Source organism: Bubalus kerabau, chromosome 2 (assembly GCF_029407905.1).
Source record: "Bubalus kerabau isolate K-KA32 ecotype Philippines breed swamp buffalo chromosome 2, PCC_UOA_SB_1v2, whole genome shotgun sequence".
NCBI classification, from domain to species: domain Eukaryota; kingdom Metazoa; phylum Chordata; class Mammalia; order Artiodactyla; family Bovidae; genus Bubalus; species Bubalus kerabau.
In genome coordinates, this window is record NC_073625.1 from 147,057,043 (window position 1) to 147,079,923 (window position 22,881).

At 39.0% G+C, this 22,881-nt stretch overlaps 2 long non-coding RNA genes across 2 annotated transcripts in view; both read right to left on the reverse strand.

Annotated features, from left to right (window-relative positions):
• Positions 1-7,676: 7,676 nt before the first annotated feature.
• On the reverse strand, positions 7,677-11,510 carry LOC129643928 (uncharacterized). The gene is made up of 2 exons (XR_008710604.1): positions 10,791-11,510; positions 7,677-9,889 (listed from the first exon to the last, which is right to left on the reverse strand). It is a non-coding gene; the product is annotated as an uncharacterized LOC129643928 (long non-coding RNA).
• Positions 11,511-16,453: 4,943 nt separating this feature from the next.
• Positions 16,454-22,881, reverse strand: part of LOC129643927 (uncharacterized) — a 54,207-nt gene continuing 47,779 nt past the window's right edge. Inside the window, exon 4 of the long non-coding RNA XR_008710603.1 lies at positions 16,454-16,544. This is a non-coding gene — a long non-coding RNA (uncharacterized LOC129643927). The remainder of the gene's footprint in view (positions 16,545-22,881) is intronic.

Sequence of the window (22,881 nt, forward strand, 5' to 3'; positions counted from 1 at the left end):
GAAGTGTGTATAATTAACATCTCATGTTTACAAATTGGATTTTATAGAAATTATAGACAAAATTAGATATTTTATACATGAAACTTACCTGAGTAAAGTCTCCAATTAAAAATCTATATTTGTTTTTTAAAATTAAAATTTAAAGTCCATCATAGAAAAGTACTACAATGTTATTTTCTGGGAAACTTTTGTGTAGTTGACTATATCTATATGGTACTAAAACAAATTTTCATGATTTTCATGATTTAAATTGTAATTACCCATGTAAAACCTGAATTATTGAGTGTGATGACTAAATTTTATCAGCTTGGCTATGTACCCAGATATGTGGTCAAATATTATTCTAGAAGTTTCTGTCAAAATGTTTTCTACTTTCTTATACAGGTTCATCATTAACCACTATTGCCTATTACAGGACTCTAGGTAAAAAAGCCAATGAAGTTTGCATTCATTGGTTCCTAAACATTTCATTCGTCATGCTTCTCAGTCTTAGCTAACTGTAAGACTCTGTCCTTGCCTTCACTGATTTTTCAACAACATTCCTTTCCACTCTAGAAAACTCATTGCTTTTCTTTAACATATGTTCCCCAAATTGTACTCTGGCAAGTTCTCTTTTAATTTTCCAAACAAATTTGGTATTTTCTTCTTTGTGCTCCCAGTGGATTATTCACACTTAACAAGTACTATCAAATTTTTTGATATTCAAAAAGCCTAAATAATAATATGAAAGAATTATTCTCACAAAAGCTACCATAAAAAACAAAATATTATCAGTACAATATATGCCATCTTCTACTTAGAATTAACCATCTTAATATTGATATTTTTTGTTTTTATACATAGTTTATATGTTTTACTATATTTTTATAAGTATACAGAGATATAATAATACATTATATATTATTCAGATGTCAAGATTTATATTCTCTTTATGCATGTATGTACATGTTTTTGTGTATTCTCTATGACTGACTTTTTTGGAAAATAATTTCAATACATTTGTGATGTATGTGTTTAAGTAGAAATCTGTGGTATCTTTGCATGGTTCAGATGTAACTCATTTAATTCTTATTCTGATAACCAACATCGATTATTATTTTTTATACTGTTACAATGTTCCTCCAAATATTTTTGTGCATATATGTGAGCTACTTTCTCTAGGCTTCATATCAAGAAGTAAAACTGTTAGGATCTAGGACATGCATATTTTACTTTAATTTTCATATATTGAACTTTTAATATATTGTTTTCCAAGGTGATGTTCCAATTTTACACAACAAACAATATATGAAAATTTCTATGACTCCATATGTTTGTCATCATTCAGTGTTGCTCGGTATTTTATTTTTTCATAATTTAATGAATGTGACATAGTAGCTCACTGCGATTTTAATTTATTTTCTACTAACTTCATATCCTCTTGGTCATTTTATATTTTCTCCCCTGTAAATTGCCCACCTGTTTTTTAATCTTCTGGTATACACAACAACTTTTTGTAGCCTGCGATATCCTCAAGGGCAGAGTGTTAGTCGCGCAGTCTTGCCAGACTCTTTGCAACCCCATGGGCTAAAGCCCACCAGGCTCTTCTGTCCACGAGATTTTCCAGGCAAGGATACTGGAGTGAGTTGCCATTTCTTTCTCTGGGGATCTTCCTGACCCAGTGGTCCAACTCAGGTCTCCTGCACTGCAGGCAGACTCTTTACCGACTGAGCTACAAGGGCAGAGGCCATGTATTATTCATTTTTCCACACTGGTATTTTATGATGCTCAATTAAATGTTCGATGACTGAAAGTCATACTTTTCTGATAGGTGCTAGTGCAAGTCTTTTTATTTCTTTCTCATGTGATAGCCAGTATATAAGTTCTTACATTTATGTTACCAGTCAGGGTACAGATTCCTACTGTGCCTTGAATTTTGATATGCTTGGCTAAAAACGTTAAATCAAAACATATTCTAGAAAAGAGCATGTTGCATGTACTATAAATGCTGACCATGGCTTACTCTGCTTAGCTTTATTATAGCAATTTTAAGTAGTAAAATTCTGCTGTGAAAAATACTTCTTAAAAGTATGTCTTTATTTTTATTTTGTTAAGTATGGGGTTAGGAACTCATAATGCATAAATATTTATAAAAGTCATATAAAGTTTTTCTTTGTTTTATGTTTAGTGTTGTTCACAATAAATTGTATGTTAGCAGATGCTTGTTAAGTATTTATATTTTGTAATAATGCTGTAGTTTAAACAAAATTTGTTCCAAATGATTTTGAGCTTCATGTGAACAAATTGTCTGATACTTTTCTTTCTATGTCAATTGTTGTACTTAACATTTATTAGGCTTCTGTAATGTACTGGGTAGTTTGAAAAATATAATTCATATACAAATTTAGTAGAGATATTCACATTGTAGAATTTAGAACATAAAAATGTTCAAATTGCTACATACCAGGTGACCAAATCATAACATATTAACTGTTGTGACCTTCCTTTTTATTTGGGAGGTATTTGGAAAATTCTATGCTCACTTCTTTGTGTTTTTGTTTGTTTGTTTGTTTTTAGTAAAATGACTCCTCAATATAAAAACAGTCAAATCATTAGCTTTTTATTTTGAAGCTAAGGTCTAGGCATATGCAAAAAAAAAAAAAAAAAGGATCAGTAAATGATGACAAAGCTTGTTTTTTCTAACAGCTAAATTTACTTTGACAGGAAAGTGGGAGAGTATAATTTAATAAGAGCAATAGAATATGTACAGTAGATATATCTAAGTAGAGAGTCTGTGACTTTCAGGGTATACTGGAATGAGGCTTGAAAGGCCCATAATGCTATATGAAATAGTTCAGTTTATACCATAAAAAATAACAAGGCATTGTGAAATATTAAATATGGAAGTAGCAAAATTATATTTGTGTTATACAACAATTAATATGACTGAAAAGTAAAAGAGAGAGTAGGGAGTGGTTGAAAAGTGGTGGCACTTAGAAGTCAAGGGCAGGTCTTAAGGAAAAATGGAAACTGAAAAATTAATATAGAATGGGAAAAGAGAACAAAATCCAGAGAGGTTTTCCCAGATGAACTGAGAGGGCTTAATAGTATTAGTAATAATAGCTAACATTTACATTGTGGTTACAGTAAGCTAAATAGTATTATATGTAAGCTTTGGTGGCTGGTAAATGCCTAACCACTAGTTCTCTGGAAACAGGGCTAGATCCGGGAGGGCCTTGATTGGTAGTTTGTGCACTGTTTTGGCATAAACACCCCCAGTATGACCAAACTTCAACCTAACAATACATATCCATCAATAGAAGTCAGTCAGATATGAGAAAAAAATCTATTCTCACAAGCTGGTATGAGGTGGCTCCAATATGCCACTAAATTTTTTTTTAAATGTGTTAACTTGTAATCCTCATAACATTTTATCTAAGGGTTTCTTAACCTTGATATTATTCACATGTTGAACAAGATAATTCTTTGTTGTAGGGTGTTATCCTACTCACTAGACATCAGTACTACACCCCCACACAAGTTGTAATAACCAAAAATGTCACCAGATCAGATCAGATCAGTCCTTCAGTCGTGTCCAACTCTTTGCAACCCCATAAATTGCAGCATGCCAGGCCTCCCTGTCCATCACCAACTCTAGGAGTTCACTGAGACTCATGTCCATCGAGTCAGTGATGCCATCCAGCCATCTCATCCTCTGTCGTCCCCTCCCCCTCTTGCCTCCAATCCCTCCCAGCATCAGAGTCTTTTCCAATGAGTCAACTCTTCGCATGAGGGGGCCAAAGTACGGGACTTTCAGCTTTAGCATCATTCCTTCCAAAGAAATCCCAGGGCTGATCTCCAGAATGGACTGGTTGGATCTCCTTGCAGTCCGAGGGACTCTCAAGAGTCTTCTCCAACACCACAGATCAAAAGCATCAATTCTTTGGTGCTCAGCCTTCTTCACAGTCCAACTCTCACATCCATACATGACCACTGGAAAAACCATAGCCTTGACTAGATGGACCTTTGTTGGCAAAGTAATGTCTCTGCTTTTGAATATGCTATCTAGGTTGGTCATAACTTTCCTTCCAAGGAGTAAGCGTCTTTTAATTTCATGGCTGCAGTCACCATCTGCAGTGATTTTGGAGCCCAGAAAAATAAAGTCTGACACTGTTTCCACTGTTTCCCCCATCTATTTCCCATGAAGTGATGGGACCGGATGCCATGATCTTCATTTTTTGAATGTTGAGCTTTAAGCCAACTTTTTCACTCTCCTCTTCTCTTTCATCAAGAGATTTTTGGTTCCTCTTCACTTTCTGCCATAAGGGTGGTGTCATCTGCATATCTGAGGTTATTGATATTTCTCCTGGAAATCTTGATTCCAGCTTGTGTTTCTTCCAGTCCAGCGTTTATCATGATGTACTCTGCATATAAGTTAAATAAACAGGGTGACAATATACAGCCTTGTTGTACACTTTTTCCTATTTGGAACCAGTCTGTTGTTCCATGTCCAGTTCTAACTGTTGCTTTCTGACCTGCATATAGGTTTCTCAAGAGGCAGGTCAGGTGGTCTGATATTCCCATCTCTTTCAGAATTTTCCACAGTTTATTGTGATCCACACAGTCAAAGGCTTTGGCATAGTCAATAAAGCAGAAATAGATGTTTTTCTGGAACTCTCTTGCTTTTTCCATGATCCAGTGGATGTTGGCAATTTGATCTCTGGTTCCTCTGCCTTTTCTAAAATCAGCTTGAACATCAGGAAGTTCACAGTTCACATATTGCTGAAGCCTGGCTTGGAGAATTTTGAGCATTACTTTACTAGGGTGTGAGATGAGTGCAATTGTGCAGTAGTTTGAGCATTCTTTGGCATTGCCTTTCTTTGGGAATGGAATGAATACTGACCTTTTCCAGTCCTGTGGCCACTGCTGAGTTTTCCAAATTTGCTGGCATATTGAGTGCAGCACTTTCACAGCATCGTCTTTCAGGATTTGGCATAGCTCAACTGGAATTCCATCACCTCCACTAGCTTTGTTTGTAGTGATGCTTTCTAAGGCCCACTTGACTTCACATTCTGGGATGTCTGGCTCTAGGTTAGTGATCACACCATCATGATTATCTGGGTCGTGAAGATCTTTTTTGTACAGTTCTTCTGTGTATTCTTGCCATTTCTTCTTAATATCTTCTGCTTCTGTTAGGTCCATACCATTTCTGTCCTTTATCCAGACCATCTTTTCATGAAATGTTCCTTTGGTATCTCTGATTTTCTTGAAGAGATCCCTAGTCTTTCCCATTCTGTTGTTTTCCTCTATTTCTTTGCATTGATCGCTGAAGAAGGGTTTCTTATCTCTTCTTGCTATTCTTTGGAACTCTGCATTCAGATGCTTATATCTTTCCTTTTCTTCTTTGGTTTTCGCTTCTCTTCCAGTCACTGTCAAATGTTCTCTGGGGAGAAAAATCAACTCCAGCTGAGAATGACCACTTTAAGTTACATCCTATAATGTTTTTCTTTTCCATGTTCATCTCTTCCATCCTTTTTCTGATTCTTTATTTTCCTCTACTTCCTATTTTTGCAAATGAAGAAACTGCAACTTAGAAAAGTTAAATATATTTCCCACTGGACTGTTCAGTATGTAAATTCACAATCTGACTCCAAAGCAGATAGATGGAAGGACAGATAGATAGGGACATAGACATAAATATGTAATCTCAAATGCTATAATTATTGGATAGCAAGTACCACGAATAAACCAGTCCTTGTCCTGACACCAATTTTGCATGGTCATTAATTTTATCCTTGATTTAATAGTTTCTGCTTGTAGAATAAAACAATATATTAAAGTTAATAAATGCTTAACATTATTTTAAGATAAAATTTCTTTGTGATCATTAATAATTATATCTTGCTGACTCAGTTTATTTTTTGTGTAAATGGGTATTAATATATCTACAATAAGAACTGCAATGCAAGAAGTAAACAAGACAGAGAAAGACAATTATTACATGATATCCTTTATATGTGAAATCTAAAAAAGCTAAACTCAGAGTAATGGAGACTAGAATGATGGTTACCAGAGTATGGAAAATGGAGAAAATCAGAGACATTGGTCAAAGAGAATAAATGTCTAGTTTAAAATGAATAAGTTCTGGGGAATCTAATGTATGGGGCCTCTCAGTGGCACAGTGATAAACATTTGCCTGCCAATGTAGGAGGCACAGGAGAAGTGGGTTAGATCCCTAGGTCAGGAAGATACTCTGGAATAGGATATGGCAATCTGCTCTATTCTTTTTTTAATTTTATTTATTTTTAATTGGTGTAAAATTGATTTACAATTTTGTGTTGGTTTCTGCTGTACAACAATGTGAATCAGTCATAATTATATACATATATCCCATTCCTCCTGAGCCCCCCGTCTCTCACCCCTCTAGGTCTAGTCTGGGTTTCCTATGTTATTTAGCAACTTCTCACTATTTTACACATGATAGTGTATATATATCAATGCTACTTTCTCAATTCATCCTGCACTCAACATTCCTGGTGGTATCCACAAATCGGGGCTGTTACAAGAGTTTATGCAAAACTAAATCAAAAGAAAGTAGGGCCAATCAGTTCAGTTCAGTCATTCAGTCATGTTCGACTCTTTGCGACTCCAAGGACAGCAGCACACCAGCTTCCCTGCCCATCACCGACTCCCGGAGCTTGCTCAAACTCCTGTCCATCAAGTCGATGATGCCATCCAATCATCTTATCCTCTGTTGTCCCCTTCTCCTCCTACCTTCAATCTTTCCCAGCATCAGGGTCTTTTCTAAGGAGTCAGTTCTTTTCATCAGGTGGCCAAAGTATTGGAACTTTAGCCTCAGGGATCAGTCTTTCCAATGAATATCCAGGACTGATCTCCTTTAGAATGGGCTGGTTGGATCTCCTTGCAGTCCAAGGGACTCTCAAGAATCTTCTCCAACACCACAGTTCAAAAGCATCAATTCTTTGGCACTCAGCTTTCTTTACAGTCCAAATCTCACATCCATACATGACTCCTGGAAAAACCATAACTTGGACTAGACAGAGCTTTGTTGGCAAAGTAATGTCTCTGCTTTTGAATATGCTCTCTAGGTTGGTCATAGGTTTTCTTCCAAGGAGCAAGTATCTTTTAATTTCATGGCTGCAGTCACCATCTGCAGTGATTTTAGAGCCCCCCAAAATAAAGTCTCTGTTTCCATTGTTGCCCCATCTATTTGCCATGAAGTGATTGGACCTGATGCCATTATCTTAGTTTTTTGAATGTTGAGTTTTAAGCCAGCTTTTTCACTCTCCTCTTTCACTTTCATCCAGAGGCTCTTTAGTTCCTCTTTGCTTTCTGCCATAGGGGTGAACTCTTGCTTTTTCCATGATCCAGAGGATGTTGGCAATCTGATCTCTGGTTCCTCTGACTTTTCTAAATCCAGCTTGAACATCTGGAAGTTCTCAGTTCACATACAGTTGAAGCCTTGCTTGGAGAATTTTACTTTACTAGCACGTGAGGTAAGTGCAACTGTGGGGTATGTTGAACATTCATTCATCAGAGGGCAGGCAGTATGAAAGCAGGAATAGCAATACTCATTGAAAGGTTGTTGTTGAATCACACAAAGACGCCGGGATTCTTGGCCCCCGGAGGAGAACAATTCAATCCAGGGCCAGAGACGAGGCTTGATCGCTCAGAGCTTTTGTGTAATAAAGTTTTATTAAAGTATAAAGGAGATAGAGAAAGCTTCTGACATAGGCATCAGAAGTGGGCAGAAAGAGTGCCCCCATGCTAGTCTTCAGCTGGATGTTATATAGTCATTAGCAGTCTGTTAATGAAAGAAAGGAATGTCTTAAAACTCAGAATGGCACCAAGCCCCTCACCCATAAGATGCATTTTGGGATAATCTTGGCACCAAATGGTTCATTCTGGGCCATAAAATAATAAACTTGAATCTTGAAGAAGGGCAGATCACCAAATAGTTTTGTTTACATATATTAGGGGAACAATATCTGAGTATAACATACTGGTTTATCAAGTAGGTTCTGAGCCAAGAGGGGGAACTGACTTGAAGACAGAGTTTGGGGTACATTAGCATAGCTTAAGACAAACTTTTCCATAAGAAAAAGGCATTGGTTATCTCTAGGTTTGAGAATAGTTAACTTCAGGTGAAACCAGGTGTCATTATGGCAACACAGTATTTTAAGAGAAACCTCCTTTTAAATTTGTATAGAGAAGGAAAAAATATCGCTAGTTTGTTTCCTCCTGCCACTTAAGAGAGATAAAAATGTCTGACACTTGCAGGCTATTTCCTCCGTTTGGAGACCCCTGGCCTTCCTGCCTGTTACCCTCTCATTCCCCCCTTTTCTTTTAGGAGAATTATGTTGCCTAGGGAAAAGGGGCATCGTTCTCATTCCATAACTGCTTCAGAGCTGAGAAGGAGCGTTGTCCCTAAATTGGTGAGGCAACATATTTTCCTTATCCTCATATTGAGGATATTTGATCCAGGGGCCCCAAATAGTAGTTGGAGGCAGCTGTAGCAGTAGCCGGAGTTTGAGCAACCATTTGTAACTTAAAAGCTTTCCTGTGGCTAGAAACAAATCCAGTTATACAGTTACAGATGCAGGGAGCAAACAGCAAAAACAAAAGTCAGAATTATTGTAATTAAGATAGTTGTCCACCATAGGGAACTAGTTAATGTCTCCCAAAGTGAGGCAATTGAGGCTTCAGGAGTATCCATGGCTCCAATCATCTTGTTCATGTGCTTAGTAAAATGAGTAACATTCGTGCTCATATCAGGTATATATGTACAGCATTGGGTATGAATAATGGCACACGTTCTTCCTTGCGCAGCTGCCAGAATATCTAAAACCAATCTGTTTTGTAAAACCACCTTTTTAATTTGTGCTTGTTCAGCATTAAGAGCTGAAACAGCCTTTTGAGAATCTTGTAATGCCTGTTGAGTAAAATTAGTCAAAGCATCCACTCGTAGCATAACATCTGTAGTTCCCAAAGAGAGAACAAACACTGTAGCCAAATAATCATACCAGTGAAATACAGACCTTGCCCACTGAGTTTTAAGGTGGGGTAAATTAGCAGGCTTTTCTGGAAGCTCTGAAAATATAAAGTCGTGAGTAAAGGCTAGAACCAGGATACATCTCCCTATCCAACCAGGGGGAAGCCATGTCCATAGGTAAGAGCCACATATCCAATAAGTCCCGTTTGGAGCAAGCCAGCGTGATGAGATATCCAGTCCCAATTAGTGCCTGGCCAGACAAAGGGAGGACCTGAACTGGGGTTAGAAAACACAGGAATGATTACATTGTGTATTTCCTGAGGCAAAAATCCCAATTGTTTCCAATCATTGTAATTAAGTTGTTGGCTAACTTTTGGGGATGGCTCTGTTTGTTCCCAGCATATAGGGACAGTAGGTATTAAACGTCCTTTTTCAGGAGTTAGCCATATAACCTCATCTCATATTTGATAAACGTCAGGTAAAAAACCATTAGATCTAGACCTATTTGCCTTATGTGTAGCAAAATAGCCATTGAACCAAGACAATGTATAATCAAAATTAAAAGTCACATTATGTCCATAGTTAAAGTATAAAGTGTTGCACCAGTCCATTTTAGGGTTGGTAGATGTCATCAGATGAAAAAGAGGCATCGCATATGATTGTTGTCAAAGGTATTTACAGACTTGGAGAAAGTCTTTTCCTTGAAGCAGAGACGTCCACCATGGGAAGCCTTCCACTGATGAAGAGGGGAGTGCTCCACAGACCCAGCAGTTAGACCGATTGTGGAATGCAGCATAGGAGTAAGGCCAGGACAGGAAGGCATTGTCTTGAGGATCAAACGGCAGACTCAGGATATTTGGAGTCAGCAGAAGTAAGCTCACATAGGTTCAGGCCCATCTGAAAAGTACAAAGTCAGAGTATAGAAAGTAAAGACATAAAAAGATGTCACTTAGTCTTGGTCAGGGTGCCACCTCTTGAGTGTGATGTACCCACGAATCAATTCCTGGCACTTTGATAGTTGTGGGAGAAGCAAGAATAATCTGTTAAGGGCCTTCCCAGAGGGGCTCAAGGGATGGGCCCCCTGATCCCAATGTTTTTATGAGGACCTCAGTTCTGGGCTCAAATAGAGGCTTGTTTGACTCAGAGGTGGGGTCAGGAGTCGTCTCCCAGAGTTCTGTTAATGACTGTTGAAAAGCTGAGAGCTGAGTTACATAACTAGTTAATTCCAAGCCTTCAGGGTCTATAACAATGTCTGTGTGTAAGAAAGGCCTTCCATAAATACATTCAAAGGGGGACAGTCCTTTTTTGGGGGGCAGTTTGAGCCCTCATTAAAGCTATGGGTAGGACTTTAATCCAATTGTCCTGTGTCTCTTGAGTTAATTTGCACAAATGTCTTTTGATAATATCATTAGCTTTTTCAACCTTTCCTGAGGATTGGGGTCTCCAGGAACAAGGTAAGTGATATTTTATTCCTAGAGCTTTAGATACCCGCTGAGTTACAGCAGCTTTAAAGGTGGAGCCATTGACACTCTGAAGGCTCCGTGGCAGCCCAAACCTGGGGATAATTTTATGGATTAAAATCTTTATAACCTCCTTAGCTTGTTCACTATGACAGGGAAAAGCCTCAATCCATCCAGTAAAAGTATCTACCCAAACTTGTAAGCAAGAATATCCATTAGCTTTTGGCATGTGAGTAAAATCAATTTCCCAGTTCTCTCCAGGATACTTCCCATTTCGTTGTAATCCAGATTTTGCTAGCTTTTCAGTCTTTGGGTTATTTTTCTGACAAACCTCATACCTTTTGATAATATTCTTTGAAGTTTTCATTACATTTTTACCTTCAAACAAACTAGAAGCCATTTGGTAAGTACTCTCTGTACCCGAATGAAAACTCTGATGTAAACCCTTAAGAATTTTCCACTGCGCATTTTCAGGAATTATTAATTGTCCATCCTCGGACTGTAACCACCCTTTATTAGTAATCTTTGCTCCTCGTTTCTCATATCTTTTTAATTCTTCCTCAGTATATTGTGGTTTTCCTGTTTCACAGGACCTATCCAGATCAAAAGTGTCTGCAGTGAAGGGGTTTTGTAAAGTGCCGCTTTTTTGGCTTGTCAGCCAGCCAGCTGATTACCTTCAGCTACTTTACTCCCATCCCTGCTGTGCCCTTTGCAATGTATAACAGCTACTTCTTTAGGACAATATATAGCAGTTAAAAGTCTCTCGATCTCTCTGAAATGCTTAATAGGTTCTCTTGTTGCTGTTTTAAACTGTCTTTCTTTTCTTTCCATATTGCAGCATGAGCATGTAAAGTCAAATAAGCATACTTAGAATCAGTGTATATATTTACCCGCTGCCCTTTGCTTAACTCTACAGCTCGGGTCAGAGCCACAGGCTCTGCTAACTGAGCACTGGTTCCCTGGGGGAGAGATTTTGCTTCCAAAACCTGTTCAGCAGTCACCACGGCGTAACCTGCTTTACGCTTTCCATCCTGAACAAAAGAACTGTCATCTGTAAATATTTCCATGTCAGGATTGTCTAATGGGGTATCCATTAGATCTTCCCGAGCTGCATAGTTTAAAGTTAGGAATTGGGAACAATCTTGATCAGGTGTTTCATTTTTCTTCTCAGGAAGGAAAGTGGCAGGATTTAAATTTCCACAAACTTTAAGCTTAGTTACGGGTCCTTCTAACAACAATGACTGATATTTAAGAAGCCTACTGTCTGTCATCTAAATATTAACCTTAGAATTTAAGATTCCACTCACATCATGGGAAGTCAGTACAGTAAGGTTTCATCTATTAATTATTTTTAAAGCTTCAGGTGCTAATAAAGCCGCTGCCCCAATTACTCTTAGGCAGTGGGGCCACCCATGTGAAATTACATCTAATTCTCTGCTTAGATAAGCAATAGGTTGCTGGTGAGGCCCTTGGAGTTGTGTCAAAACTCTCAAGGCCATACCTTTTCTTTCAGTGACAAACAAATTAAATTCTGACTCTGTGGGCAAGCTCAGAGCTGGAGCTTGCAGGAGAGCAGTCTGAAGAACCTTAAAAGCCTTTTGAGTTTCTGGAGACCAAACCAGTTTGTCAGTTTGGGCCTGCTGAGTTTCAGCTATAAGTTTATATAAAGGCCGGCAAGTTTCCCATAACCCAGAATCTAAATGTGACATTAACCTTTGATTCCCCAAAATCCTCTCAATTGTCTTAAAGTCATAGGTAGGGGATGATTTAGTATAGGTTTAATTCTCTCAGGGCCTATGGCTTAGTCCTTTCTGATATGATTAGGCCCAGATATCTAACCAGATTGTTGACAAAGCTGAGCCTTTTCTCTTGATGCCTTGTAACCACAGCCTGCCAGAAAGTTTAAGAAATCTTCTGAGACTCACGAACAAGCTTCTTCTGTCTCAGCACAGAGCAAAATATCATCTACATATTGTAACACCACCGCGTCAGAGCTATGAAGTTTTGTAGATCCTGTGACAAACTTTGTACAAATAAGTGAGGACTGTCATGAAATTCCTGGGGCAAAACTGTCCAGGTTAACTGAGAAGCTGGCCACATAGGGTCTTTAAAGGCAAATAGAAATGACTTTCTTCCACCAAAGGCACTGAATAGAAGGCATCTTTCAAATCAACTACTGAGAAATATTTGGCTCGTTCAGAAATTTCAGACAATAGAGTGTAAGGATTAGGCACCACGGGGTGTAAAGGAACTACAGCCTCATTTATTATATGTAAATCTTGAACTAGTCTCCATTTACCATTTGATTTCTTTATACCCAAAATAGGAGTGTTGCAAGGACTGTTACAGGGAATTAATAGTCCCTGCTCCTTTAAATTTTCGATGATGGGTTTTAACCCTTCCTTAACCTCAGGTTTCAGTGGATACTTCTTCTTATATGGAAATAAGTGTGGGTCTTTGAGCTTGACAACTACAGCAATAGCATTTTGTGCTTGACAGATTTTCCACCAGCCCATACTCTAGGATTTACATTTTGTTCAACTAAAGGGAGAGAAAGGGAGGGCTCCATATTTATGAAAACAGAGGCATGGACCTTGCTCAGTATATCCCTCCCCAAAAGGGGTGAGGTAGATTCTGGCACAATCAGCAACTCGTGTGAAAATAGCACAGAATCCCAGTTGCAAGATAAAGAATAACTGAAATAATACCTTTTGGCTCATCCAGACAGTCCCATTATGGAAGTGGATCGGGAAGAAAGTGGGCCAGGGGCTTCAGTGAGCACAGAGTAAGTTGCCCCAGTATCTAAAAGGAAATTGACAGATTGGCCCCCCACAATTATTAATGACCAGGGTTCCTCAGGTGTAATTAGGACGGGAGCTCCTGTGGGGACCCCCAGGCACCTTCAGTCCTGATTGTCTTGAGAGTCCGACCCCGGACACCTACGCCTCTGGGGGCAATCTCTCTTCCAGTGTGGTCCTTTGCAGACTGGACATGGGGCTGGGGGCAGCTTAGATGTCTGAGGGCAATCCCGCTTGAGGTGCCCCTCCTTTCCACAGTAATAGCAAGCCCATCCCTTTTCACCTGGGTCCCTCTGGGTCTTTCTCAGGCTGTTTAAGAAAGTTTTTTCATAGCCATTGCGAAGGCTTCTGCCTTTTCCTTTGTCTTTTTTGCCTTTCTTTCATTTCCTCATATTCCCTACCATAATAGAGTGTCTGAGCCAGTTGTAACAGAGTATCTAAAGACTGATTTGGTCCATACACCAGTTTTAATAGCTTACGGCGGATATCTGGAGCCGACCGAGTGAGAAATCTATCTTTTAAGATCACTTTTCCCTTGTTCCTTATAGAACCGGTCTAATTGTAAAACAGTATTATACTTAAGAGACCCTCCAACTGGCCACTGTGCACCATTCTCCATGGCCATGCAGTATCACATAGGAAGACCAGGTGTGTCTTCTTTAAGCCCTGGGGATCAAATCTGTCCCAGTTTTTCAGGATACAGTTCAAAGGAGTGAGGCTAGAATTGTTAGCTCCCATCTGTAAGAGAGAAAAAAAGTGACCAGTGCCATTTTTTCTACCCGAGCCATCCCTCCCTGCTCTAGATGGGGGTGTAGACAGACTTTACACCAAAAGCTTTTCCTTTCTGGTCGGACTTAGTCTGTCCCTTACCAACACAGGCGCCGTCCACGTCCCTCCTGGTTGTACCACTGAGACAGGGTGGGGATGTACCAGGGGTAGACCTGATAGAATCTCTACCTGACGTCCAGCTCTTCACCTTTAACCTTGCTTGCCTCTGATGCCACCCTGGGTGCAGAGTAACCTTCCAGAATGCCTCCCAAGCTAAGACTGCTGGGGGAAACATTCATCGCCTGAGTGCCTGTGCATTACCCTGAGTATTCCTGACCACAATAAGACCGTTACAAACATAAAACTGAGATGTTCCTTCCAAGCATCACCACACCAGTATAAGAGCCTCCTCTGGTCCACTAAGAGCCAGTGTTACCAAAGGAAAAAACCCATTGCAGTCCCAATCTGAGTAACCTTTAACCTCAGAGATGTTCTTGGAGCTAGAGCTCCATCTAGCTTCCGAACTTTTGATTCCTAGCGAGGTTAGGCACTTTCTTGGCTACCAATCTAAGTTTGGGACCTAAGCCACAGTACACAGTAATAGTATAGATCACAAGTCCCTTGAAAGTCTATGATCCAATAGATTAAGTTAGTACTTCTAATTCCCAAGGAGTTATGAAATGGTCAAAGAGACTGAAAAGTTTGACCAATGCCAGGAGCTGGCATGAGGAGCTCCGCCCATGGCAAAGGTCATGAGGAAGGAGGCTCGGCATATGCAAAGGTGGGATCGAGCCTCAGGAGTCCCCCTGGAAATTCTCAAGCATCTACCCCCCAAACCAGAGTCTGCCTACTTTCTGCTTTGTGCTCTCACCTACACTTCTGACTTTACAGGGGGCTGTCCCCCACTACCTCTCTCTGAAAAAAGAGTTAACTTACAGCTCCAGTTAAATTCCTGGGTGTGACAGTGTTTCAACCTACAAACTCCTTTGGAAGTCCTCTAGCCTGCCTGAATAGGTTTTTCCGGCCACATGTGATTGTGCAGAGCCTCCAAACTGTGAGAGGCATAAGATGTTCTAAACTGTCTAAATACAGATTCCTTTGAGCAGTTAAAAGATTGATTAGAAATTGTATTGGTGAAGGGTTTTTCACTTGTTGGGCCAATGTTTGCTGCTAAGTCTCCATATCCCTTACCTACTGTGTCCTTGGCAGTGTATTGATTGATATAATTGGTGTATAGAAATGTAAATAGTAGCCTCAGTGTTTGTAACCTTGGACCCTTGAGTTAATTCTTTTCTTGATTGAGCCCACCACAGCTTTGCCCTATAGGAACGCAACTTTATCTAATGCTTTTGGAGGCTGGCGCCTGACTTTAGAATAATCACCTTTAGAGAAAAGTAAGTTTCTTAAAATGTTAACAGGCCTCCTGGCCAGAAGATGATGTAAATCACCTAAACTTTTGCATATGATAAGTTTGAAAGCCTGGCTTCGATTAGGATCAGGGACTGCTGTCCTTGCATAACTCTACCCCTTCCCCCATTATCCTCTATGCACAACTTAAGGTATAAAACTACTTTGGAAAATAAAGTACGCCTTTTTGTTCACCGAAATTTGGTCTCCCCATGTCGTTCTTTCTCTCACCTTCTGGCTGAAGTTTTCCTCTGGGGTGGGGAAGCTCGTCAAGCCTACTAATTTTGCCTGGGCTTCTAAGATCTGACCTGGGAGGCCTTAGTGTCTCCTCTCCTTCGGGAGAACGGGAGGATGCCTGCGGCCTACGTAGGTGATGCAAAATTCCTTATTTTGGAATTTTATTAGCTTTCCTCGTAAACCAAGTTATTCAGCCTCTTTTCTCCATTGAATTTCCTCACTGAGCTATCCTTATTCTATTACTCTTTATATCCTTAATTAACATTTAATTCAGCAATTGTTTCCTGATTCTCGCCAATGCCGTCCCCGCTTCAAATTCCCTGGATCCACCGGGGCTGGACCTTAGCAGACTGAGAAGGGAGAGTTCAGTCCACACACTTTGCCCATTTCTGGTCAGTTCCAAAGGAGACATTGGGTGCCTCTTGGCATTGGCAGGTCAGTGTAAACCCCCGACAGGTTTCTGCCATAGCTGTATGAGATCACCCGTGGAACTGCAAAGCAGGGCTCCTCACTTGCTTCACACAGGACATGTCATTCATTCACACAAGCACACCGTAGAGTTAGTAAAGCACAGCAGAAAACATCTTCGCTAAAGAACTAGAGCTCCAAGCATCCTTACCTTGTCCTGAAGGATCCCGGACAAGCCTCTGGGATGAAAAGTTGTTGCTGAATCATGCAAAGATGCCAGGATTCTTGGCCCCCGGAGGAGAACAATTCAATCCAGGGCCAGAGACGAGGCTTGATCGCTCAGAGCTTTTGTGTAATAAAGTTTTATTAAAGTATAAAGGAGATAGAGAAAGCTTCTGACATAGGCATCAGAAGTGGGCAGAAAGAGTGCCCCCGTGCTAGTCTTCAGCTGGATGTTATATAGTCATTAGCAGTCTGTTAATGAAAGAAAGGAATGTCTTAAAACTCAGAATGGCACCAGGCCCCTCACCCATAAGATGCATTTTGGGATAATCTTGGCACCAAATGGTTCATTCTGGGCCATAAAATGATTAACTTGAATCTTGAAAAAGGGCAGATCACCATACAAATAGTTTTGTTTACATATATTAGGGGAACAATATCTGAGTATAACATACTGGTTTATCAAGTAGGTTCTGAGCCAAGAGGGGGAACTGACTTGAAGACAGAGTTTGGGGTACATTAGCATAGCTTAAGACAAACTTTTCCATAAGAAAAAGGCATTGGTTATCTCTAGGTTTGAGAATAGTTAACTTCAGGTGAAACCAGGTGTCATTATGGCAACACAGTATTTTAAGAGAAACCTCCTTTTAAATTTGTATAGAGAAGGAAAAAATATCGCTAGTTTGTTTCCTCCTGCCACTTAAGAGAGATAAAAATGTCTGACACTTGCAGGCTATTTCCTCCGTTTGGAGACCCCTGGCCTTCCTGCCTGTTACCCTCTCAATATTAGATACAGACTATAAAATAAAGACCATGAGAAAAGATAAGGAAGGACATTACATAATGATCAAGAGATCAATTCAATAAGAAGATATAACAATTATAAATACATATGCATTCAACATAGGAACAACTCAATACATATGGCAAATGCTAACAACTATAAAAGAGGAAACAGTCCAATATCCTTGCCTAGAGATTTCCACGGACATAAGAGCCTGGTGGGCTACAGTTCATGGGGTGGGAAAGAGTCAGATACAACTATGCACATGCACAAACACGTACTTGAAAGTTGCCAACACAGTAGTTACATCAGTACCTGTCTTCACTAACTGAAGAAAATCTAAAAAGGATTTTTACTTTTAAGAAAAAAGCCATAATGTACTAATATAGATCTTTTTTAAAAGCAAACTGGCCTGACTGGAATTTTTGGAAAGCTGGGCAACACCCTTTGCTTCAGACCATTTCAATTTAGCAAAAGTGTCAAAGGAATGTTTTCAGAAAGCATTGGAAACCTGTGTTAGTTAACACTATGAAAGTAATCATTTTGCAATACATACGACTATCAAATTAATTGCTTGCGCACATTAAATATATACAATATTACATGTTAATTATATCTCTAAAAAAGTAGGGGGAAAAAAGGTTTTTTATGCATATTAACAGAAACCTATTCTGCTTAGAATAGTGACTGGCACATAATTAGCTATGAATAACTCTTGAAAGTGAAAGTGAAGTCGCTCAGTCGTGTCCAACTCTTTCCGACCCATGAAGTATAGCCTATCAGGCTCCTCTGTCCATGAGATTTTCCAGGCAAGAGTGCTGGAGTGGACTGCCATTTAAACAATGAACAGAACAGCAATGGTTTTAAAGAACAGCAATGGTTTACATATTTTCAGTTATATCAGATATTAGGAAAGTTTCAAGTACAAATTTGGGGAATCATAGGTTTCAAAATCTACAAGATAAACAAGTCCTTGTTCTAAGCACATCACAAACACTTTAAGGAAACGTTATGACATAAATTGTTGTACATATGTAAGGTATAATATGTCCTCTAAGACACACAATGCTATGGATATGCATACCTAAATGTTTATAGTGGCTGTTTATCAGAAAAGAGGGAGACGTAGAAGGAGAAAAGGGAGAAAGAAGAGAAAAGAGAGAAAAAAAATGATCTGGAAAATTTGTCTACTTCAGTGTATTTTTTTTTTCTAAATTTTTAAAAATCTTAGAGCATGTTTAGAAGTCATTAGCAAACTCACCATAATTCTAAAGAAAAATTACAAGAAGCATGGTAATCAACTGAGGAAATTATTCTGTAAAACTGTGCCAATATCTGGTTTAACTGTCTGTAAGGAAAAGACTCTGATGCTGGGAGGGATTGGGGGCAGGAGGAGAAGGGGATGACAGAGGATGAGATGGCTGGATGGCATCACTGACTCGATGGACGTGAGTCTGAGTGAACTCCGGGAGTTGGTGATGGACAGGGAGGCCTGGCGTGCTGCAATTCATGCGGTCGCAAAGAGTCAGACACGACCGAGCGACTGAACTGAACCGAAGGACAAAAAGTTCAAAAAGTTTTCATACAACATTGTTTTCATATAACATTGTTTTATATAATCCTTTTAGCTTTTGTTTCAGTATCTATTTTGCCTTGGCTGATAAGTCTGATTAAATATAAAGCTTTCTAATTCCTTCAGTGAAGTTAAGGAGAAATTAGACTGAAAGTGCAAACAAGTCCAGCTGCAAAATATAAAAGTTGCTAATAAAGGCAAGTGTTTCTGTCTCCTCCCACCCCCAAACCTAATATCATTTCCATTAAACTTAATATTTAAAAAACTTTTCTTATGTATTTGGTTATTTTCAATTATTTGAATAAAATAGCTTTTAGATCTTTTAAGCTGAAAAACTTCAAATATATTTTGTATAACCTTTTTATCTTTTTAATATATTATCATATTTGAATATTGCAGTATCTCTATCCTTGTGAGTTAGGCAAAACCGGACTTTTAATTCCGTTCTTAGAATAAAGAAATTGAGACTCAGAGAAAATTACATTATAACTTTAGTATACACAGCAGGTATCTCTCAGAGATGGTAGGGAGGCGATCTTCCTATCTTACTTACTTAACCAAGCTTGCTTTATATTAACAAAATTCATTCTGATTTCCTTTATGAATGTAATTTAGCTCTCTCTGAACCCAGCAGGGGTCCTTTCTTTCGCCCCTGGGTAGTTGTAACTCATAATTACTATGTCATGTTTGCAGATTTTGTATTTTAAACAGTTGAATGAAAATATACTTTTCATTTTAAATTTACTAACCTCTGGTATATGTCATAATAATTTTCAAAACTTGTGAGCTTTCAATAATTTAACTATTGGAATATTTTCTCCATGTTCCCAGTTTTGCAACACTCTTCCAAGAAATATCAAATGTTGACTAAGTGTCGGACTTTGTTTTAGGCATAAGAGATATACTGGAGAGTAAGAAGTAACCCTCACCTTTCTGTGGAAATCATGGCATAGTTGGAAAAGCAAGTAATAATGAGATTAAAAGATATATTTTAAAACAATAAGAAGTATTCTGAAAAAAAGTAAGGAAGGGTAAAGGAGTAGGGTATTTTACTATAAGATACAAAGTGACATGATACTACTAGAAAATAACCCTGGAAATTTGTGAGTTGCCACTGTTTATAACTTGGGAATTTTCATCTAATCATAAATAAATTATCAATAATTTTATATGTATGTCTCTACCTCCATCCCTTGGGCTTTCCTGATAGCTCAGTTGGTAAAAATATGCCTGCAATACAGGAGACTCCGGTCCAATTCCTGGGTTGGGAAGATCCGCTGGAGAAAGGATAGGCTACCCACTCCAATATTCTTGGGCTTTCCTTGTGGCTCAGCTGGTAAAGAATCTGCCTGCAATGCAGGAGACATGGGTTCAATCCCTGGGTTGGGAAGATCCCCTGGAGAAGGGAAAGGCTACCCAGTCCAGTATTTTGGCCTGGAGAATTCCATGGACTCTATAGTCCATGGGGTGCAAAGAGTCAGACGTGACTGAAAAACTTTCACTTTCACCCCTGTCCCAGGAATCAGTTAATTAATTTGGCTGTCTCTTTTTTGTAACCTACCAAGAAATGTTGGAGGAGAAGGCAATGGCACCCCACTCCAGTATTCTTGCCTGGAGAATCCCAGGGACAGAGGAGCCTGGTGGGCTGCCGTCTATGGGGTCGCACAGAGTCGGACACGACTGAAGTGACTTAGCAGCAGCAGCAGCAAGAAATGCTGGGTTGGATGAATTGAAGCTGGGATCAAGATTGCCAGAAGAAATATCAATAACCTCAGATGTTCAGATGACACCACACTTATGGCACAAAGTGAGGAAGAACTAAAGAGCTTCTTGATGAAAGTGAAAGAAGAAATTGAAAAAGTTGGCTTAAAATCAAACATTCAGAAAATTAAGATCATGGCATCTGGTCCCATCTCTTCATGGCAAATAAATGGGGAAACAGTGGAAACAGTGTCAGACTTTATTTTTCTGGGCTCCAAAATCACTGCAGATGGTGACTGCAGCCATGAAATTAAAAGATGCTTACTCCTTGAAAGGAAAGTTATGACCAACCTAGACAGCATATTCAAAAGCAGAGACAGTACTTTGCCAACAAAGGTTCATCTCGTCAAGGCTGTGGTTTTTCCAGCAGTCATGTATGGATGTGAGAGTTGGACTATAAAGAAAGCTGAGTGCTGAATAGTTGATGCTTTTGAACTGTGGTGATAGAGAAGACTTTTGAGAATCCCTTGGACTGCAAGGAGATCCAACCAGTCCATCCTAAAGGAGACTAGTCCTGAGTGTTCATTGGAAGGACTGATGTTGAAGCTGAAACTTCAATACTTTGGCCACCTGATGTGAAGAACTGACTCCTTAGAAAAGACCCTGATACTGGGAAAGATTGTAAGCAGGAGGAGAAAGGGACGACAGAGGATGAGATGGTTGGATGGCATCATCGACTCAATGGACATGAATTTGAGTAAACTCCAGGATGGACAGGGAGGCCTGGCGTGCTGCAATTCATGGGGTCACAAAGAGACACGACTGAGCGACTGAACTGAACTGTTCTTTTAATATGCTGTTGTCCTTAATAAATTGGTGTCCTTAATATTAATAGTCTTTATTTTTCAGTCTAAACCTCTAATAGTTAAACCATAGCTCACAAACTTAGAATTTTAAAAGTAGGAATAGAACTAAACATAGACTTCCAAAGCAGAGTTAAGAAATTGTATTTTGCTAATCAGGACCATTTAGGCCTAAAGAAGTTTCTCAACACCTAAGGTGACTTGAAAACCCAACTTTCTATTTCCTATTTTATTATCTTTTTGTATGCATTGTGTTAGTATGATACACCTTATACATATCTATAATAATCTTACCTATATGATTCAATCTTAATGGGAAATATTAGAGACCCCTATACCTTGAAAAATCACCTTACATACTTGATGATGCCTAAGACAACCATGACTCATGAAAAATTCATAAATATTCCTTCTTAAACTTCAAAGTCCTGACAAGTGTGATATAATGAACATTATTTGTTATTTGTGCATTTTTTATGAACTAAGCTTATCGTAAGCTTTTGAGGTCAGGATTTAATAGTGTGGAAAAATAAGAGCCTTATCAAAGAAACAAGGGAAGATGGGCAGCCCTATGGAAAACTCAGAAAGCAAATGTTGCCAATTTTACAGTTTGGCTTAATAAACACAACCATGAGAGTTGAGATTCTCTCTGAACACTGAATCATTTTCTGTTAAGAGAAAATGTGGAGGTCATATCCTGTAGGACATCCTCATTTCCTGTTTCCAGTTCAAACACTCCCTGTCCATTGCCTGAACTTAGTTTCTCATTCAGTCATGCTATTGCTATGCTCTGTCTACTCTTGTCCACTGCATGGATACCAGGTTAGTTTCTCAAGTTCAGATATAATTATATCACATTTTTCTCAAAAGCCTAAATTTTCCCTCCCTCTGTTATCTATGGGGGGGAAAAAAAAATCAGAATTTCTTACTGCCGGTCAAGATTTCCACAATCTAACCCTGCCTATGCCTTTTTTCTCTTTATACTTTGTACCATGGTCTTTCTGTAGCCTCAAAGCACATGCTCTTTAAATATATTTTCAGAACAATCTTTAGAGGTAATTGTTTTATGGAACAAAAATAATCATGCTAAGGGGGTGTATGGTTAAGAGAAATAAAAATGGGAAAGAAAAAGAATTATATAAGAACTGGCACATAAGTAGAATAGTGAAAGTGAAAGTCTCTCAGTCGTGCCCGACTCTTTGTGATCCCATGGATAGTCCATGAAAGTCTTCAGGCCAGAATACTGGAGTGAGTAGCCGTTCCCTTCTCCTGGGGATCTTCCCCACCCAGAGAGTGAACCCAGGTCTCCCAGTTTGCAGGAGGATTCTTTACCAGTTGCACCACCAGGGAAGCCCATAAGTAGAATAATGACTTTAATTATATCTTAAAAAAGATCTTTTCATAATAAACATGGATTATGTAGAATGATACATTGTGTTCAATGAAGATGTACAGTTATGTTAGTAAAAAAAAAAAAAAAGAAAAAAATCACAGCTCATAAGATGTGTTTCTGGACCTCCAAAGCTCCTGGCCCTCAAATGCTAAAATAAGATCCTAAATTTATTTTTAATCCTACCACTCAGGTGGATTAAAGCCCAGGAGGAGGGCATCACCTCCTCTCTGAGCCTCTGTTTATTCAGCAAATAAATTTTAAAATTGAGACGTTTT